This window comes from Pinus tabuliformis, chromosome 8, assembly GCF_031772625.1.
Source record: "Pinus tabuliformis cultivar Carrire ecotype Pingquan chromosome 8, CPIR1, whole genome shotgun sequence".
Taxonomy (NCBI): domain Eukaryota; kingdom Viridiplantae; phylum Streptophyta; class Pinopsida; order Pinales; family Pinaceae; genus Pinus; species Pinus tabuliformis.
The window spans coordinates 1111023099-1111043787 of NC_142294.1; the positions used below are offsets into that span (position 1 = coordinate 1111023099).

General features: G+C 37.7%; 1 non-coding gene across 1 annotated transcript; it reads right to left on the reverse strand.

The window, feature by feature from the left end:
* Nucleotides 1-460: 460 nt before the first annotated feature.
* Nucleotides 461-536, reverse strand: LOC149239236 (small nucleolar RNA Z122). Its single transcript, XR_016246918.1, has one exon. It is a non-coding gene; the product is annotated as a small nucleolar RNA Z122 (small nucleolar RNA).
* Between the last annotated feature and the right edge of the window lie 20153 nt (nucleotides 537-20689).

Genomic DNA, 20689 nt, shown 5'->3' on the forward strand with positions numbered 1-20689 from the left:
CTTATTCATCTTGACCATTAAGCTGAGTAATCAAGTCTCTATTATAGTCCTGTCACCACAAAGAAGATGAGAGTGATAGTGCGAAGGATGAAAAATGGAAATATAACGGCATGCAGATATGAAAACCTTTTTCAAATTAATGAAACTGAAAAACTTAAATGCACCCATAAGGGTGAGAAGACATTGAATTTCTTGAGCCGCGGAGTCATAAATATCCATAATCTTGAAATGATAATTGCGTAAGATTCAGATTAACTCTCATTAATGTAGTTTATCACAAATGATATTTTTGGAGAATATCATTAAAAACTTGTTAACATACCATCCTTAGAATTTGAAATGTGATTTTATGATTTAATGATGTGTCACGTTGGTGGTCCCAGATTCTCTCGCAAATCGGCTATTCACAATGTCACACAAATAGTTTGATTGCCAGTTCTGCAATTTTGCGATTTGTGAAATTGTGATCTGACGGACGTGAAAATGTTTTGATATTAGAGTTATTTCATTTTTCGGGTCCATCATCATATCGCAATACGTAAAGGAAGGTTTAACATCTTTTTTTTCCTTTTTGCGATGCAAAAATTCCAACATGATTTGAACGGAAAGGAATATTCATGTCTTGTCTGCACATCGCAGATCAGTGATGTTCATATAGTAGTTTAAGTGTTGCGCACGAGTCTTTGTAAAATGTGAAATGAAATTTCACTTCGGAGCAGGGTAAATGAATTTTTTATTTGGATTTTAATGAATTTAAATCAAATTATTTTCTAAAGGATCCCCATTTATTATCTAAAGGATTTTCAACATAAATGGGGTTTGTTGTACAACACAACACCTTGAAACCATGTATGCCACTTGTTTATGTTTCCCTTCTTATACTCGATGAGTAGATGAAATTGCTATAAGAACCCCATTTACTTGCAATGTTTGGTATGTTACAACTTACTTCATGCAGATATTATAGTGACTGATGATTTGTGCATATGTTGGTCTCCTTGCTCATTAGATAGTGCTTCCACATTTTGACAGCTTGCACTAAGGCATAGATATCTTTGTCGTGGGTAGGGGAGTTGAGAACTATCCTAAATAACGTAGACTAATAGGATACATGCCTTCCTATTTGTATCAATACCACTCCCATGACATACACACTTGCATCCATCTCCACTTTGAAGGGCTTATGCAAATTTGGTAATGCGAGAATCATGCTTGACTGATTTTTGTTTTCAGCTCATCAAAATCCTTCTATTGGTCCTTTCACCATAGGACACTCTTGCCATTATTTGTCATGGCATGGAGTGGTGAGGCTATCAACTTTGGTAGCTAATGTGTTGCTCCAAAAAAACTCCTAACTTTAGATACATTTGTAGGAAATGGTCATTTCATGATGTCATACATTTTGTGGGAGCTATATTGAGCTCTCCTCCACCAATCACAAACCTGAAACACACCAAATAATACTAGGAAAACTCACATATATCTAGGTTTGCACATAGTTGATGCTTCCTTAAGGCCTTTAGCACTTGCATTAGATGAGAAATATTATCCTCCCAACTTACACTATAAATCGATATATCATCCAAGTAAATTATAACAAATGAATCTAGATATGGGCGTGATACATAATTCATCAATCTCATAAACGTAATGGTTGCATTGCATGAAACAAATAGCATTACCAACCATTCATATAAACCTTTCTTGGTTCTCAAGGTGGTCGTCCAATTTTCTTCTTATTTAACTTGAACCTAGTGGTATCCTTAATTTTAAATCCAGCTTGGTCAAGTATTTTACATGTTGTAATTGATCTAATAGATCATCAACCTTGGGTAGATGGTGTTGGTTCTTGAGAATAATGTTGTTTAATGCTATCTAATCAATGCATGTTCATTATGTCTTTTCCTTCTTTGGTACAATTATGATAGGTGACCCACAAGGCGATGTGTTTGGTCAAAACGTACATTGCTCCAATATTTGTTGCGGTTGCTTCTTCAATTCATTTGCTTCGAGAATGGACTATATATACAAATCAATATTCAACAATGGGGGCTCTGGAAATAATTTAATTTTGTGTTCCACTTCCCTCTTGGATGGTATCCCTATAGGTTCTCATAACACTCCTATGTGTGTCCAAATAAACTCTTCCAGTTGATGTTTGTGCTATTTAATACACCCCTCTAGGGATCCCTTTTCTCTTGTTGACTCATCATCAGATTTATTTTCTCTAAAGAAGAATAAAATATATTTCCTACTAGAACTAATCATCCTCTTAGCTTGGTTGGCACTTACTGGTGAGATCTTTGATTGGTGATAGAGGACTTCCCATATTTGGTGTGACAATATTGGTTGGCTCTTCACATGAAGATTACATCCCTCATATACATGTAGGGACTTCAAAACACAACTCCACATACATCAAGAAGTACTACATCTAATTCGACTTCATCAATATAATAAAAAATTAACAATAAAAGTAATCTTTGCACTATCTTGTGACCTTGATTTATGCATCCTTGTTTACCCATCCCAGTGGATATGGGCTAGAAAGATTGTGAACCTCCAATATAAGTTCATTGACTAGATCCATTCCCATGAGATTAGCTAGTGAGCCTAAGTTGAACAAAGCATGTATACTAGTCTTCTTGACCTGGATCTTAATGTGGAAGAGTTTGGTCATCTCTTTCTCTTCTTGGAGATGAAGGCCACTTAGATTCACCTCCTTTTTGCACTAATGTGTAGACAATATTCTCATCCACATTTAAATTTTCTCTTGACTTGATTTCTCAAATATGTGGCTAGAAGATTTATTTATTTTTTGCTTCCTTGTTGTGGTTCTCGAGGTTCAACTATGGATGTGGTTTCTAGAATTTTTCCTCAATGTGACCATCAATGTTGTAATGGTAACAAAAATTATCCTTGCACTTATGTGCAGTGGTTTTTATCTTCTTATCCTTTCCATTTTCCACTTCTTCTTCCCCTCATTATAAGCATCATGGTGCTCTTTCTACTTCAAACCACTTAGCTACTCTTTCTTTTGGTTTATGCTTGCCAAATATTGTGCATGTACACGTGCCTTATCTACTATATTTGATTTGAAAATCATAACTTACCTTCATATATGGATATGTAAACCCCCCAAATACTTGAGGAGTACATTTGGGTGCTTGGAAGAGATACCTAGCATGATTTCCATCATCTTCAACTCAATGGTGTACTCTTTTACAGTATGTGCCTACCTCTACCTAAAGTAGTGTCACTGGATCCATTGATCCTCTACATACTTAATAGGGTAAAATTAAGGCTTAATGATAGTTTTGAAGTCCTTCCACCTTGCTAATGGTGGATCACTATCCATCCTAAGTATTTTTGTATGCCATTCCCACTAATTCAGAGCATGTACCTCTAACTTCAATCTAGAAAATGATGTATTGTGTTCTTCATATGTATCGTGAATTCTAAAATAAAATTTAATTGTTGCAACCAATCATTCAATTTTAATGCATCAATATCACCTTGGTGTGGATTTATGTCCACATTTTCTTCCATATTGAATAGGATATGTGAATGGTTAATGACACTCAAACTCGGATTCTCTTTCTTGAACTCTTTCCTTGACTTATTTTATTGCTCTTCATGATATCCCAATTTCCCCTCCAATTTTACCTCTAAGTTAGAGCCTCCATCTTCTTTGACCTACACATTTTTACTCTCTATAGTTGCTATGAGGAGATTTATATTGTGATTGTTGTCAATGACTAGTGCTTTCAACCTCACAAATCTCTCTTTTATGAGATGTGAAAGGTTGTTGTAAATAATATCATCTGTCATAGTTCAGATTTTATGACTTTCTCCTTAAATTTATTATTGGATCCCCTAAAACTTCCCACAAAATATCCTAAAGAAACTTAATCTAATACTAAGATGATTCATAAACTATTGTGGATTTCACTAGAACAATTCGTCAAAATAAATTTGATAAAATTATTGAAATATTTACTCTGTTAGTTGAATTATCCTTCAGACCTCAAATTATTTAATAGTTGGTTTGTTTTTTTAAATGAATAAAATAGTTTAAATGTAAGATATAGAGAATAGAAAGAAATACACACACAATAAACACAATTTTTCCCTAGGAAACCCTTATGGGAGAAAACCCAGCTAGAAGATGAGGTCACAACACTCTCTTTCCATTAGTATAGAAATATCCAAATAAAAAGGAAGTGGTTCTCTCTATGGAGTTGAACAAGACCTGTGGTTGTTACACATTATTTTTTCTCATTCATGGAAATTAATGGTGTACCCCTATCCTTCGTCATCTAAAGCAATATTGTCATTAATCACATAAGAAGATGGAAGAAACTTATTTCCATAAAAAATGAAAAACCTTGTTCAAATCACTTTAAAAACCCTATTTCAAGAGGATGTTGCAGGTTTCACATTGATAACTGTAACATCATTGATTGTTCCAGGTTGGAAAAAGTAAAAAGAACAAGAAGCTTCTATAAGATAAGCCTCGTGGATTGTCTCTATCCTGATCAATTTGTATCTAACTCGCATCCCTGATTTGGATAGATCTTAACCTCCTCTTATTATCCTCCTCTAATCCTACAAATACAACCATATTTCATTGAGAGAGGGCTATTGGTTGATTTCATAAAGGATTTATCTCTAAGATTCTCATTGAAAGTCTGCTAAAGTGTCCAACTTATGATCCCAAAGCTTTTGAAAGCAAGATATTGATGTTGGAAATAATACTAAGAGGGGGGTGAATCAGTATTATCAGATCAATAATTTTAATTTCCCAAACAGATTTATATACGCTACTTCAGCTAAGCAAACTAGCATGTACATGGAACTGTACTTAAAGAAACCAGCGTATATGCAGAAAACTTTTGATTTAGACAGTTTATCATGTATTGAATTTTAACCAGTATATCAGAGATTTTATTAGATAGTGCGGTAAAAGAAAAATAAAGCATCACACATGAACACCAAGATATAAGGTGGAAACCCAATGTGGGTGAAAACCATCTGCTACTATCGTTTCTGTCTTCTTTTTAGTAATAAGAAAATATGTTTACAATCTTGTACTGGTGCATACTCATACCAGTACGTAGGCACCCACCTGTAGAAGGCTACAACCTTCTCTCATTCTCCAGCTACTACTGGAAGGAGCTACAACCCCCTAGTTCTTGTATTAGCCAATATGTATACTAGTACGTAGGTGCCAGCCTACAGAAGACTTCACTCTTCTACTAGGGACCACGTTTCATGAATTTTCAAACTGGATACTCCTGGAACATAACACCACAATCTGAAGGCCAAGTTTCATTCAGTTTTCATATTGGACCCATCAACAACATCATAACTACAATACAATCATCAAGTACATCTACATCAACCAATCACTAAACTTGAATCTGATTATTCAGAGCACAGTCACCAGAATACAGTCACCAGAACCCAAAACCCTGCAACAGCAAACAAAAACAACTGAAACATACTTCATAAGGTATACACTACTTTCATGTGTCAAACCAGCGTGTATATGCACTTTTATCAAAGCCAACTAGCGTACACATCTGTAAATATTAATTCATAATTTTGCAGCTATTACAGACTTCAGTTATACCCAGATCATAACATTTACATAATAATACATGCGTCAGTATTCAGATCTAGATTATACATGATCAAACCACATAAATATAATTCATTTCAAGCCTTAAGATCTCGATCCATCATTAGCTCTTATCCCTCTTCAATCGCTAAGGTTCACATCAAGCAAAGCACCATAAGCTAATAACCTGCATACTAGATCTAACACTTCATCAAATATTTGATACTTGCACACCTTGGCCTAATGATCTTCTCCTCCTTATATAGTTTGAGGCCTTTCTCAATACCATGGATCAAAACCACTTAGGACCAAATACCTAGGGTTAATACCTCAAACCAAATACCTTGGACCAATACCATTGATCAAAATACCTTGGACCAAATACTTCAGACCAAAACTTAGCTTTCCAACATATACGTGTTTTTCCTTCTATGAAAATGTGTGTGTTTGTATATGCTACTTGTGTTCGGTGAACCTGCGTGTATACGCAGCTTGGTCAAGGTGAACCTGCGTATACCTCTCTTTCTTCATTCTTTGTAGTCTGAATTGTAATTCTTTATTGTTGTCATGCTGCACCATGATCTTTCATCTGAGTGAGTTGCCATCAAGGACAACACTTGTATCATAATGCCAACAATCTCCCCCTTTGGACTTGATGGCAACAACAACACCAAGTCACTCTCCCCCTTTGACATCAAGGGCAAAGGATGGACCAATATATTCTCTCCCTTTGACATACATTATGTTGTTCATGCTCCCTCTGAGTACATGCTGAAGTCTCTGATTGAACTCCCCTTTTGTATATGTTGAGATGCACTGAAACCATACATGCTCCCCCTGAGCACAAGCAGGGTCTGAAAAAATATTTTCCAAAAGAATAACATGACTCTATAACTCAACTATGTGAGGATGACCTGCCTATCTCCAATGACACATACATACATCCATCTCCCAACCAAGTGGGGATATACCAAATTTGACTCATCCACCCAACCAAGTTGGGATATACCAAATGTGTATACATGACAGAAACAATAAATATTACGTCATCCATCCCATGTAAAGTGGGAATACAAATTACATCATTTTTCCAAGAGGACTCATTCAAATGTATGAGAAGACATATCACACCCTAGAATTTTACGTGACTTAAGCAACAAATCGTATAAATATCTGAAGCCATAGCTGGACTCAGCAACCATAATGCCAACAATGTTGAATGTACGTGAAGGCTAATGCTCCCCCTGAACATGTGCTACCTGTGCATTTTTAATAAGTCAATGATCAAGGCATCTTTGTCAGTTAGATAAAATTAATGAACAGATCATATAGACATTAATAATCAATATCAGTGAGAGCACCCATATCAGATCTTGCCCCTCTGTTTTTCTTGTATGAAACACATATACGCTCCTTTACCCATAGAAACCCGCATGTGTATGCGAATCTACTTCATGAAACACACGTATAATAGCCTTTTTCTAGAAAAAATGGATTTAACAGCAGGATGATGCAAAAACTACTCCCAGCTTTTGTCTGAGATATTCAAATGTCTCTCTGGGTAGTGGTTTAGTGAATATATCAGCAACCTGTTCTTTGGAGGGAACATACTCCAATTTAACCTTTTTTTCAAGCACTTGTTCATGTAGAAAATGGTATTTGATGGGTATGTTCTTGGTCTTGGAGTGCATGATTGGATTCTTTGAAATGTTGATGACACTTGTATTATCACATAGAATGGAGGTGGGTGGAGTACATGTGATCTGATTGTCTTGCAAGGTTTGCATCATGCAAAGTATTTGTGTGCAGCAAGATGCAGCAGCCACATATTCTACTTCAGCTGTAGATAGCGCAATTGAACTTTGTTTCTTGCTAAACCAAGATACTAACTTGGAACCCATATAGAATGCACCACCACTAGTGCTTTTTCTGTCATCAACACTTCCTGCCCAATCTGCATATGTATATGCATGAAGAGTGACATATGTATCTATAGGATACCATAAACCAAAGTTTTTTGTTCCTTGAAGATATTTGAAAATCCTTTTGACTACCTCAAGGTGAAATTCCTTTGGATTTGCTTGGAATCTTCCAATTGTTCCTACTGCATGCATGATGTCAGTTCAGGTACCTGTTAGATAAAGCAGACTGCCAATCATGGCTCTGTAAGTCAGTTGATGTACTATTTTTGATTCATCATTTGAGCTGAGACTGCATCCTGTTACCATTGGTGTACATACATGATTAGAATCTTCCATGCTATACCTTTTCAAGATCTGTTTGAGATATTTGGTTTGTGAAAGAAAAATACCATCTTTATTTTGTTGAACTTGTAGACCCAGAAAATAGGTAAGTTCATCAAGCAAGGATGTTTCAAATTCTTACTGCATTACTGATGAAAAATTCTGACTCATGGACTCTTCATTGCTACCAAAAATGATATCATCAACATAAACAACAATAATGAGTAATTTATCAGTATCAATCTTTGTATATAGATTGCTATCTGCTGAACCTTTTGAAAAACCTTGTTGGTGTAGATATTTGTCAAGATAGTAATACCAAGCCCTTGGAGCCTATTTCAGACCATAGAGAGCCTTTTTGAGTCTGCATACAAGTTTTGCATCATTTCCAAGAATGAATCCTTCTAGTTGTTCAATATAAACTTCTTCTTCTAAATCTCCGTTAAGGAAAGCAGATTTTACATCCATTTGGTATACTTTGAATTTCTGAAAGCTAGAAAGAGCAAGAAACATCCTTATGGCTTCAAGTCTAGCAACAGGTGCAAAAGTTTCTTCAAAATCTATACCTTCTTGTTGAGCATACCCTTTACAAACAAGTCTGGCCTTGTTTCTAATGACTTCTCAATTTTCATTCAGCTTGTTTTTTAATATCCATTTAGTTCCTATAATATTTTTATCATGAGGTCTAGGAACTAATTCCAAAGTATTATTCTTTTCAATTTGCTCAAGTTCTTCATTCATGGCCTTGACCCAACATTCATCTCTGCATGCTTCATTTACATTTTGAGGTTCGGTGGAGGATAGTAATGCTAGATAGCTTGAGTTTTCTATAATGGTTCTTCTTGTCTGTACACCTGCCTTTTTTCCCCCCTAAAATTTGAATTTCTGGATGATTTTTCTTAACATACCTGGACAGAGTCTTTTCTTCTACCGTTATCTCTTCTTCTGGTGCTTCATTAGTTTCTTCTTTAATATCATCATGATTTGATGTGGTAAAATACACCCCATCTTCTTCATTGTCATAATATTCTGTTTTTGTTTGTTTTGGATTTTTGCATGCTTCATCAGCTACAACATCAATACTTTCAACAAGTTTTCCAAGTCTTTTATTATAACATTTATATCCTTTACTTTGGGAAGAGTAACCAAGAAGAATACCTTCATCTGCTCTGGGCTCAAACTTACCAAGTTTTTCATCAGTCCTTTTGATATAACATTTTCTTCCAAAAACTTTGAAGTATTTTATAGTAGAAGTCTTACCATACCAAAGTTCATGTGGAGTTTGAGTGTTATTTACTCGAACATTTGCTTGGTTGAGAATAGTCACGGTGGTGAATGCATCTTCACCCCAAAAGGTTGCAGGAGTTCTAGATTCATCTAGCATAGCTTGAGCCATTTGTTGAACAATTATGTTCATTCTTTCTACCACTCCATTTTGCTGAGGATTCCTCGCGGTGGAGAATTGCCTTTTTATTCCATGTCGTTCACAAAATTCAAAGAATTCATCCGAGGTAAATTCCCCTCCTCGATCAGATCTGAGGCATTTTATTTTTCAATCTGATTCATTTTCAAACAAAGCTTTGAAGGCTTGGAACTTTTCAAATTCTTCATCTTTATGCTTTAGTATACCTATCCAACACATTCTGGAAAAATCATGAATGAACAAAATAAAATATTCTTCTCCACGAAGTGACTTTTTCCTTGATGGTCCACATAAATCAGTATGAACAAGTTCAAGAGGCTTACTAGCTGACCCTTCTTTTTCAATGAAGTGAACTCTGGTTTGCTTACTGAATTGACATTGTTTGCATATTGTGTTTTCAGGGATGCTGATATCTAGAAGATTACGAATAGCCTTGAATCTGCATGCTTTTCTTATTTGAGAAAATCTTAGATGTCCCAATATTCTATGCCATGGCCAGTTTTCATCATTTTTGCTTAGATAACACTATTGTTGTCCTCCCTTAAGTATGTATAAGTTGTTTGGAGTTCTTGTACCTTTGATCATGGTCTCCCCTGTATCAAGTTCACGAACAACACATCCATTTGATTGAAACACCACTTCATTTCCTTGATCACACATTTGACTGACACTCAACAGGTTATGCTTTAAACCGTCTACATACATAACACTTCTAGCTTTAACCTTTTCTTTCAAGAAAACAGATCCTTTACCTTTTATGTCAGTAGGATTGTCATTTCCAAATGAAACATTATTTTCCTTTTCTAAGGCATTATATGAGTGAAGTTTTTCTTTGTCACCTGTCATGTGCTTTGAGCATCCACTGTCGATGTACCACTGATTTTCTTTCCCTTTTGCATACAAGGCTATATCACATCTTTTTGTTTGAGATTCTTTCCTTCTCCATATCTTTGGATTTAATGGAGTTTGCTCCTTTTGAGATGATTGCCGAAATTTTCTCCTGCATTCAGATTCTTCATGACCAAAGTTGTTACAGATTGAGCATTCTATTTCATTTTCAAGAAAAGAAAAGTTATTATAGGAACTTTTCTTGACCCCTATTACATTCCTTTGATTTTGTGCTTCTCTAGTCATGATGGTTTTGTAAGCAACACATTGAGAAGATTTGTGCCAAAAATTGTGACATGAAAAACATTGCTCATTAAAGAAGTTCCTGCGACTATCAAATCTGTTGACCTGGTGATTGTAGCTTCTATTGATATTCATCTTTGGAGAAAATTGAGTATGATTTACCTGAGATTGGTAGTGGCTTCTATTCATCCTTGGAATAAATTGAGTTTTATTTACCTGGTGATCTACTTTATGCCTTTGTTGATGATTCTCATATTTTTCACTGGTCTTTACTGCATTAAGATAGCTTTTAGTGGAGGTTGACGGCTTCTGAGATTGAGATGCTTCTTCAGTGTATCCAAGACCTATCTTTATCAGAGGAGAATGTTTCACTTTGATAATTTCATCTAAATTTTATGATCTTTAGCAAATCTAAGATTGAGAGATTTTGTTTTCTCAAGATCCTTTCTTATACCCACAATTTCACATTCTAGTTTTTCATTGTGTTTTTCTTTTTCAGCAAGTTGGCATGTCAAAGTATCTATAATCATATTCTTTTCTTCTAAAAATATTTTGAGTTTAGAAATTTCTTCATGAAGGTCATCTTCTTCTAAAGAATTCCAAAAATTATCATCGTCGTAAGCCATTAGAAGTCTATAGTCATTACAATTTTCATTTTCATCACTATTTGATAAACCATCGCTATCTTCATTAGTATAGTAACTTCTTTTATTTACAACTTGTTTTCTATTCTATTTTGCATGTTCTTCCCTTTTTCATTTTTATCTTTATGAGGACATTTGGCAGCATAATGACTGACTCTACCACAGGCAAAGCATTTGAAAGGTAGCTTACCTCTAAATCTTCTGGAACCCCGTTGAAGCTTCTTGACAAAGTTTACCTCATCTTCTTCTTCTAAAATATGTGTTGATTCATTTTGCTCTTCCTTTCCTTTTGCTGAAGCTTTAAATGTGGCTTCTCTCATATCTGATGGACCTCCTTTCCTCATCTCAAAGGTAGTTAAGATTCTGTGAAGTTGTGTCATAGTGATAGTCTGCAGATCCTATTTTTCTTCTATGGTAGACACTTTTGATTCAAATTTAGCAGACAAGGATCTCAAAAAATTCTCAACTAAGGTAACTGCCTTTATATCTTCACCCAGATTCCTCATACAATTAAAAACCTCATCTATACGTAAGAAGTAACTAGCTATACTTTCATCACTATGCATCTTAAGGGTTTCATACTGAATTCTGAGAGTTTGAAGTTTAGCACGTTTTACCTAAGAGTCTCCTTCGTAGCTCAGAATGATTTTGTCCCATATTTCTTTGGTTGATTTGAGTTGCATGACCTTGACAAACTCTGATTATGACAGACTTCCCAATAAGGTATTTACAGCTCTGGCATTGGTTTCATATTGTTTCTTACCTACAATATCTGTAGGAATTGTTGTTGGAAATGTATATCCTCCTTACACAATTTCTTAGACATTCATTCCAAGTGATTGTAGATAGGCTCTAGTTCTTATTTTCCAATAAACAAATTTGCTCCCATCAAAGATTGCCAGTCTAATGGATCCCACGCTTTCTTGATTACTCATGATGATGGATCTCCCTTCAAGCGATCAAGCTTCTTCTGAAGGACCTGCTCTAATACCAATTGTTGGAAATAATACTAAGAGGGGGTGAATCAGTATTATCAAATCAATAATTTTAATTTCCCAAACAGATTTATATACGCTACTTCAGCTAAGTGAACTAACATGTACACGCAAATGTACTTAAAGCAACCAATGTACATGCAGAGAACTTTTGATTTAGATATTTAATCATGTATTGAAATTTAACCAGTATATCAGAGATTTTATCAGACAGTGCAGTAAAAGCAGAATAAAGCATCACACATGAACACCAAGATATAAGGTGGAAACCCAATGTGGGTGAAAACCACCTGTTGCTGTCATCTCCGTCTTCTTTTTAATAATAAGAAAATCTGTTTACAATCTTATACTAGTGCAGACTCATACCAGTACGCAGGAATCCACCTGCAGAAGACTACAGCCTTCTCTCGTTCTCTAGCTACTGCTGGAAGGGAGCTACAACCCCCTAGCTCTTGTACTAGCCAATATGTATACTAGTACGTAGGTGCCAGCCTACAGAAGACTCCACTCTTCTACCAGGGACCATGTTTCATGAATTTTCAGAATGGATACTCCTGGAACATAACACCACAATCTAAAGGTCACGTTTCATTCAATTTTCATACTGGACCCATCAAAAACATCATAACTGCAATACATTCTTCAAGTACATCTGCATCAACCAATCACTGAACCTGAATCTGATTATTCAGAACACTGTCCCCAAAATATAGTCACCAGAACCCAAAGCAGAACCCAGAACTCTGCAATAGCAAACAGAAACAACTAAAACATACTTCATAAGGTATACACTACTTCCATATGTAGAACCAGCGTGTATACGCACTTTTATCAAGGAAAACCAGCGTACACATCTTTAAAAATTAATTCATAATTTTGCAGTTATTCCAGACTTTAGTTATACCCAAATCATAACATTTATAGAATAATACATGCGTCAGTATTCAGATCTAGACTATACATGATCAAACCATATAAATATAATTCATTTCAAGCCTTAAGATCCCGATCCATCATTAGATATTATCCCTCTTCAACCGCTAAGGTTCATCCTTGGTTCAGATCAAGCAAAGCACTATAAGCCAATAACCTGCATACTAGATCTCACACTTCATCATATATTCGATACTTGAACACCTTGGCCTAATGATCTTCTCCTCCTTATATAGTTTGATGTCTTTCTCAATACCATGGATCAAAACCACTTAGGACCAATACCTTGGACCAAATACCTAGGGTCAATACCTCGGACCAAATACCTTGGACCAATACCATGGATCAAAATACCTTGGACCAAATACTTCAGACCAAAACTTAGTTTTCCAACATATACACGCTTTTCCTTCTGTGAAAGTGCGTGTGTATGTATATGCTACTTGTGTTCAGTGAACCTGCGTGTATATGCAACTTGGTTAAGGTGAACCTCTGTATACCTCTCTTTCTTCATTCTTTGTAGTCTGATTTGTAATTCTTTGTTGTTGTCATGTTGCACCGTGATCTTTCATCTGAGTGAGTTGCCATCAAGGACAATACCTGTATCATAATGCCAACAATTGAGATGAGGAATAGTTGGAAGGGGACTCTACAACATCAAGACATTAGGTTGTAACTGATGAGGCTCATTAATAGGTACATTACAAGGGTCATAATTCCACCCTCCGTCTATAGAACTATCTCTTTCTCACATTTATTTACAATTTTTGTTATATTATTCTTAGTGAGAGGGGTAAAAGATGTTTTTCTATGTCATGTGGACTAATATGGTTTAATTGCAGGAAATGGAGCATTTTTTAGATAATTTCCATGAAGGGGCTCAGAGTAGATAGAAAGGAGAGATTCTAGGAGATTTTTCACCTCCTTAACTCCTTCAATCAGCCCAATATCACAACACTCTCTTTCATCACCTCGTGGTTATCAACAGCCAAGCAAGATGAGGTCATTGGCAACCAAGCAAGTGTAGTTAATGAAGATAAAGATCCACCATTCTCAAGTTATGGGAGACAAACATTCCTATTTTCTAGGGAGTTTCTAGTAGCTACCCTCTTGTATAAATAAACATGTAAAAGAGCTCATTAGGATTCGAGTTTTGTTTTCAGCTAGGTAGCTATTGAGATCAAGTACTTGGCACTGTTATTTTTTACTGTTATGTGATGTATTAGACATTGATGCAATGATAATGAGAATTTTCTTATTGGTTCATCACTGAGTTAGTTCTAGAGGGCTGAGGCTCTTGGGTTTGGGCGCAACCCCAGTGGCTTAGGTACCTCTTGTGTATTTATATCTTCTTTTAATTCAGTGTTCTTATTAGTTTCTTGCATTTCATTAAAAAATAACCCAACAAAATTTTGTGATTACAACCTCTACCTCATCTCTCCCATGGGAGCATGAATGGAAGGACCTATAATCATAGTCCAAAAATATTATGTTTATGATTTCTTAGAAGAATATTTATGTTATTCATCTTGTTTTGTATGTGATTATTGTAGCTTAGGAGTTGATTTATTGACTATATCAGAGTTTTTGGCTTAGATTAGATGGAATTTAAATTCAACTTATATCTTCCACTATTTTTTGTTTCATTTTGTCAATGATCAAAGGGTATATGCATGTGATGATTGCAAGGTTGTTTATATCTACAGGCAAGAGCACCTTCACCAGCTCTATCTTGGACTTCCTCGCCCTCTTTTATGAATCCCAAATTTTGTCCTCAAAATTTTTTTCTTGAGATCATTTTCCTAAGCCACCATGAACAGCTCTCTTAGTGCAAAACAGGCCTTCAAAAGGCTCTGAGCTTGGCTAGGGGCTTTGGCCACCTTTTGATCCATTTACCTCAAACTCCATCCATATTTACATCCCTTGAACCCATCATTTCCACCTCCTAAACCTTCTCGGCAACCTTCCTGGAGCATTACAAGCCTTCTTGTACCACACCTGTAACAGTCTGTTTCCTCACTACTTTTGACCTTTACTGCAATTCAGACTTATCTTAGAAGTAGTTTGACCCCCAGTTTTGACTCCATGATCAAGGGTAGCACCTAGGCCACTCCAAACCCTCCTTTTCCTTCACTATAAAATAGAGTAGCATTAGTTTCTTTATCATAGATTTGGCACAAATAGAACATTTATTTATATGCAAGTGTGAGCTAGATAGATGATACATGGAATCTTGAGTTATGATTTGATAGGTTAGCTTCTTATTTTCACATATATTTGGTAGCTAGATGGTTGATTGAAAGATAATGTATTTTCCTTTCTGCAAGTAGTGTAACTCACTGGGGATAGCATCACTACCTAGGCTCAAATGCAACAAGCCTTTAATAGCAAGTACAGGGACTACTGCAGGTCCAAAGAAATGAAGGAAGAAATCTTTAGAATGACTCTTGGACCTGATGAATCCCTAGAGGAATATGATGAGAGATTTCAACTCAGATATAGGAGGGCCAGATGCACCCTTGATATTGAATCACTCAAGTTATTTCTTCTCCGAGGGATCAAGGAGGACATGTTGGAAACCCTCAACATGTCATCTAGGGGAGTTATCTATTAGTTATCCTATGTTGACATAAAATAGTGTTCAAAAATCACTCTGGGGCTACTAGAAATAGGGGTGGGTCTATTCAAGGCTTGATCAACTCCTCTCCTTCCACAACATCCATCAAGAATGACATTGGGAACATGTTGGAGGACTTTAAAACTGAAATGTTGCATACCTATGCTTTGCAAATAGATACCATGTAGATGATGAGGAAACAAGAGGAAGCAAAGAGAGTCCTAGTTATTTTCTACCTTAAATGCACTAGAAGGCACCCCAGAAACTAATGCCCTTTAAAATTCATAGAGGTATGCTCAGTCTGTGAGGAAAACCATGTCACAGATAAATTCCCTTATTTTCCTAGTTTAAAATTTGTATACCAAGGGGCAGAAGGTGGGGCTGAGCAACTCTGCTTTATAAGTTAAAGGAGGCATCAAGGACCTCATCCATACCAGCAGGGCATGCAAGGTGCATCTTACTCTTATTACCATCCCAACCAGAATGCACCCTTACCACCCTAGTACTCTTCCACTCATCCATCATTGTCCACACCTCCTTCTTGGCCTTATGTTCCTCAATACCCTCCTCAACCTGTCAATCAACCATTTCATCCATATGCGTGCCAACCTCCTCAATGGAACAACCCAACACAAGGGTGGAGGTCTCAACAGAACCAACATTCTGCTTTATTGCCTCCACCTCCACCTCAACCACAACTCACTCATCCTTCTCCACCAAAGCATCCTCAGATGCCTGCTGAATCCAATTTGAACCTAAATAACAAGCATGCATATTAATTCTACAATGGAGAGACATCTTATCCTACTTATGTTGTGGAGATGCAATAAATCAACCTTAGGTCTATAAGAGTGCTTCTAGATAAAAAACATCCATCTCTACTTGAAGAACTTGAGGAGAAAAGGAAGAGAGTACCCCTAGAGTAAATCCACCTCTTTTCCTGAGAGATTGATTCACCCCAGCCAACACACCCAATAAGAGATTGCACTTCTGGGAGAATTGAATAGTTTTTGTGTTAAAATATCCCTTATCTAAGCTATTAAGGATGTTCCCATCTATAATAATTTGATCAAGGAGAAATGTTTCAAACGCCCTGGACGAAGAAAAAGAGAGACCCCACCATCAATGTTATTGGTCAATTATCTGATTTGATGTTGGGGAGAGTGATTTTTCCAAAATATTAGACCCTAGAAGTCCAATAGTAGATGTGCACATTGATGGCATCATTGTCCCTCATAACCTAATTGACCTTGGGGTTGTCATCAACGTGATGACTAAAGAAACCATGATAAAACTAATATTCGAACAAGCCTTGAGAAATACCAATACAATGTTGCAACTTGCAAATAGATCTACAATAGCTTCTAAGGGAGTTGTTGAGGATGGCATGGTCTCCATTGACTCCTGGGAGTATCCTACTAACTTCTTAGTTCTCCAACCCAAAATCAAATATAATGGCCATCCTCTCATCTTGTGAAGGCCATGGTTAGCCACTATTTATGCTTACATTAGTTGCAGGGTTGGGAACATGACCATTAAGAATGGGCATTTTTCCAAGAATTTGGCATTATATCGTCCTGCTCAGCCATATATTGAGCATGACTTACCATTGTGGCTAGAAGAGGAGGAGGAAGATGAAGTGTATCATACAACATCCTACCCAATATGTACCCTAGATTTTGTTATAAGAGGTGTTAGAGTCAGTCTGGTCAGCCCTCCACCAGAGATCAAAACTCTTTGTGCATTTCAATTTTAGGTGTCCCGCTCCATTCACTCAGCTGCATTTCGCTAGGGACATACCATGACCTGACGAAGAAAGTCATGCTAGTCATTTTGCCGCATGTCTGGCCCCTGCTGGTTCAGGTCTTGGTCCATAATCACTGAAATTCATGATAGTCAAGGTCTGGTCATATTACAGGACAAAGCCATCTTTTATATTTTGGTTTAGGAAATCATCAATGTGTTCTTTGAAAAACATGTCCAGAACAAGCCATGCAAGCCAGAGGGAGACCTTATACAGCTATGGTTCTGAAAGCTTCATCATCACCTGAAGAGACATCGACTCTTCTTCAAAACTATGTTTTGAAGAAAAGTCAAACAAGGTCAACTATGACAAAATTTTCCAAAAAAAATCACCAGTTGACTTTTTCAGATGTAGTCATGGTTTCCATGGCCAAATGCCCAGTCACACAAACCCCGCAAAGAAATGCTGAAAATTTCATCATGAGAGCCAAAATTTCAAAGAAAAATGAAAATCAGGGTGTTTTAAAGTCAATGAAAAAAGTGCAAAACACAAACATTAGAAAGTGGGTTTTCAAAGAAGAAAAAATCAAACCCATCTCTCCCAAGCCTATATATAATTTTTGTGGGCCAAAGCAAAGCCATTTGTGCTCTTGCAAGCTTGGGAGAGACATTGCTAAGGTAAGAGAGCGAAGTGTGAGGAAGTTGAGTGAGTGAGAGCTGGTTTCAAGGAGCGCGGCGCATACACCAGGGAGCGCGGAGGCAGCCTACCCACCATTCAGCTTTTGCAAGGGTGCGACGCACACCCAGCGCGCGACGCACACGGCCAGGGGCATAAAAACAGTGCTAATCATTCCAAATCTTGGTGAAGGCTAGAAAATCAAGAGGTAGGCCCTGTTGACACCTCTCCTCTCTCTAATTTGTCAATGATTTGTTGTGCATAAGAAATTTAAATGGTACCCCAAAAGCACAAGATCGACCATGAAAAAATCATTAAGAAAAACGAGAAATGGGGTTGGAAAATGTGATGATAAGCACCAAGGTTCAGCTCCCCTCCCCTGGTCCCCTCACTCCTCATTGTTCCCACCTCTATTCCGCCATGTTTCCTAAAGAAACCACCCTAAAAGTGCCCTAAAACCCTCTCCCCTGTTTTTCAAGCAAGCTGGGTGACTTTTACAGTGCGCAGTGCACACACGAGGTGGCGCGGTGCACTCAGGGCGTGTGGCGCACTGGGAGCCTGGCCACACTGCAAAATCGCCACTGGCACGGTGCACGGCGCACTGGGCAGAGCGCGCGGCGCACAGACTTATAAGCCCAAAAAGGCACTAAATTGCCCAAAATTTTTGTGAATAATCCTCAAGGTTGGAGAGGTAGCCCAACTACCTTCACCATTGGAATTTAAAACTTGAAGAGGAATATGACTTTGATGACCATGAATCAAATGTAAAATTTTTTTAAAAAGTAAAACAAATATGACACAAAGAAGGTCAAGAAGCTAGGGTTTTTGCTACAGTGACATTATTGCTAAAGTATGCTCCTACCCTACCTCTATCAGCTAATTCCCCTGTAGCAGTTTCCTCCTAATAATCACCCTAGCTCCACTGTAATCATATCCATTTGTTCCTGTTATTCCTATGGCTCAAATTATCCAAGCCCTACCCCATCAACACCATACCCAAAACACTCCCAAATCCCTGATAAATTTCTCCTTTTAAACCTCTATTCCCCTTTTCATCAGGGTACAAACAGCAGTAATGGCATCAGAAAATTCATCAGATTATGAGGAGGGGACCCACAGTGACACATCTTCAGGAGAGAGAGCCCATAGGAGACATCACCGGAGCGGCAGACATCTTAGATATGAGCCAAGCACCCTCACTGAGCTGCAGGCATGCCCACTTGCCATGTCTTGTTTCCAGCACTTGGCATGTTATGAATTTTGTCAAAGGGTGGCAAATGTCAGAGTCCATCATGAGTTGGCTCGCCTTTTTGCACTTCATCTATAGGGAGGTCAATCTGTCCTGGTTGGGGTCACTTTCACATTGACACTGGAAACTATATCAGTGGCAACAGGAATACCAAACATTGGGGAACAATGGCACAAGAAAAAGAAGGTGGAGAGGCATCACTATGAGCCTACATCAAGAACAGTTGTTTGAGCCAGCTCACCAGAGCTTTTCCATTCAGGTTTTTGAGAGATGAGTATGCCCCACTCATGAGATTGATCATGAAGTATTTCAGTTGCGAGGGGAGGTTTTCACGCCTTTATGCATATCACATCAAGTTGCTCATGCACTTCACCAGGGTGTGGATGATGAGCCTTCCATTCTTCATTTGCAACAACATTGAGAATATGAAAAACTTCATGCAGCGCAAGACCCCTCGACAACAGCTAAACGGTGTCTATCATTTTGCTCTCATCCGGATTTTGGTGGACCATCAGTTGGGATTGCAAGGTATTGCTTGGGAGGACTTCATCTCCTGTGATTTCTTCAGCGCTCCACCGGTGGTATCAGAGGTAGAGCATGAGGTGGGGGGTCCTTCACATCAGTTTGAGCGCCATGAGACTGCCACCATGCCAGTATACATCACATACCAGAAGGGCAGTAGACCATTGTTCGCAGTAGCAAAGCGAGTGTTATCTCCACCCAAGGTGGAAGGGGCCTCGCTTCTGACATCAGCACCACAGGAGCAGGGTAAGGGCAAGGAGCCAATGCAGGAGGAAGGGCCATCAAGTGAGCAAGAGACCGAGTTTGTTCTCCTCCAGGATGATGAGACAGATGTAGAACCTACGAATGCTGAGCTAGGAGAGATCATTCAGGAGCAGCAATAAGTGATTGAGAACCTATCCCTGGACTTGGAGAGGGCCAAGTGTAACATGCAGTATCTGGAGCAGAGCAACAAGCAACTTGAGGATCGGCTAGCTGAGATAGAGTTCCAAATGATCAAGGAAAACCAGCGACACATCCTGGCAGCACAAGGCAGACCTATGGAGCAAAGAGACGAGGACCGGGAATATGTGTTAGAGAAAGTTAACGTTCACTTGGAGAAGCAGTTGGATAAGGCTAACAGAGAGAAAGACATGTTGAGGCGCATGACTCATCACTACCAGGCCTGAAACATGAGCTCCAAAGCAAGAATCAGGAGCCTAAAGGCAAAATTGAGCAAAGCGACAAAAGAGGCAAAGGAGGCAAAGGAGCAAGATCGGCTTCGAATCTTAGCTTAGGCTTCCTTGGCACATCATAGCACTTCATAGGGAACCTCCAGTCAAAATTTCAAAAAATTTGGGGCAAATTTTGGTCACAGGAAAATTTTTTGGACACAAAACAGGAAATTCCTC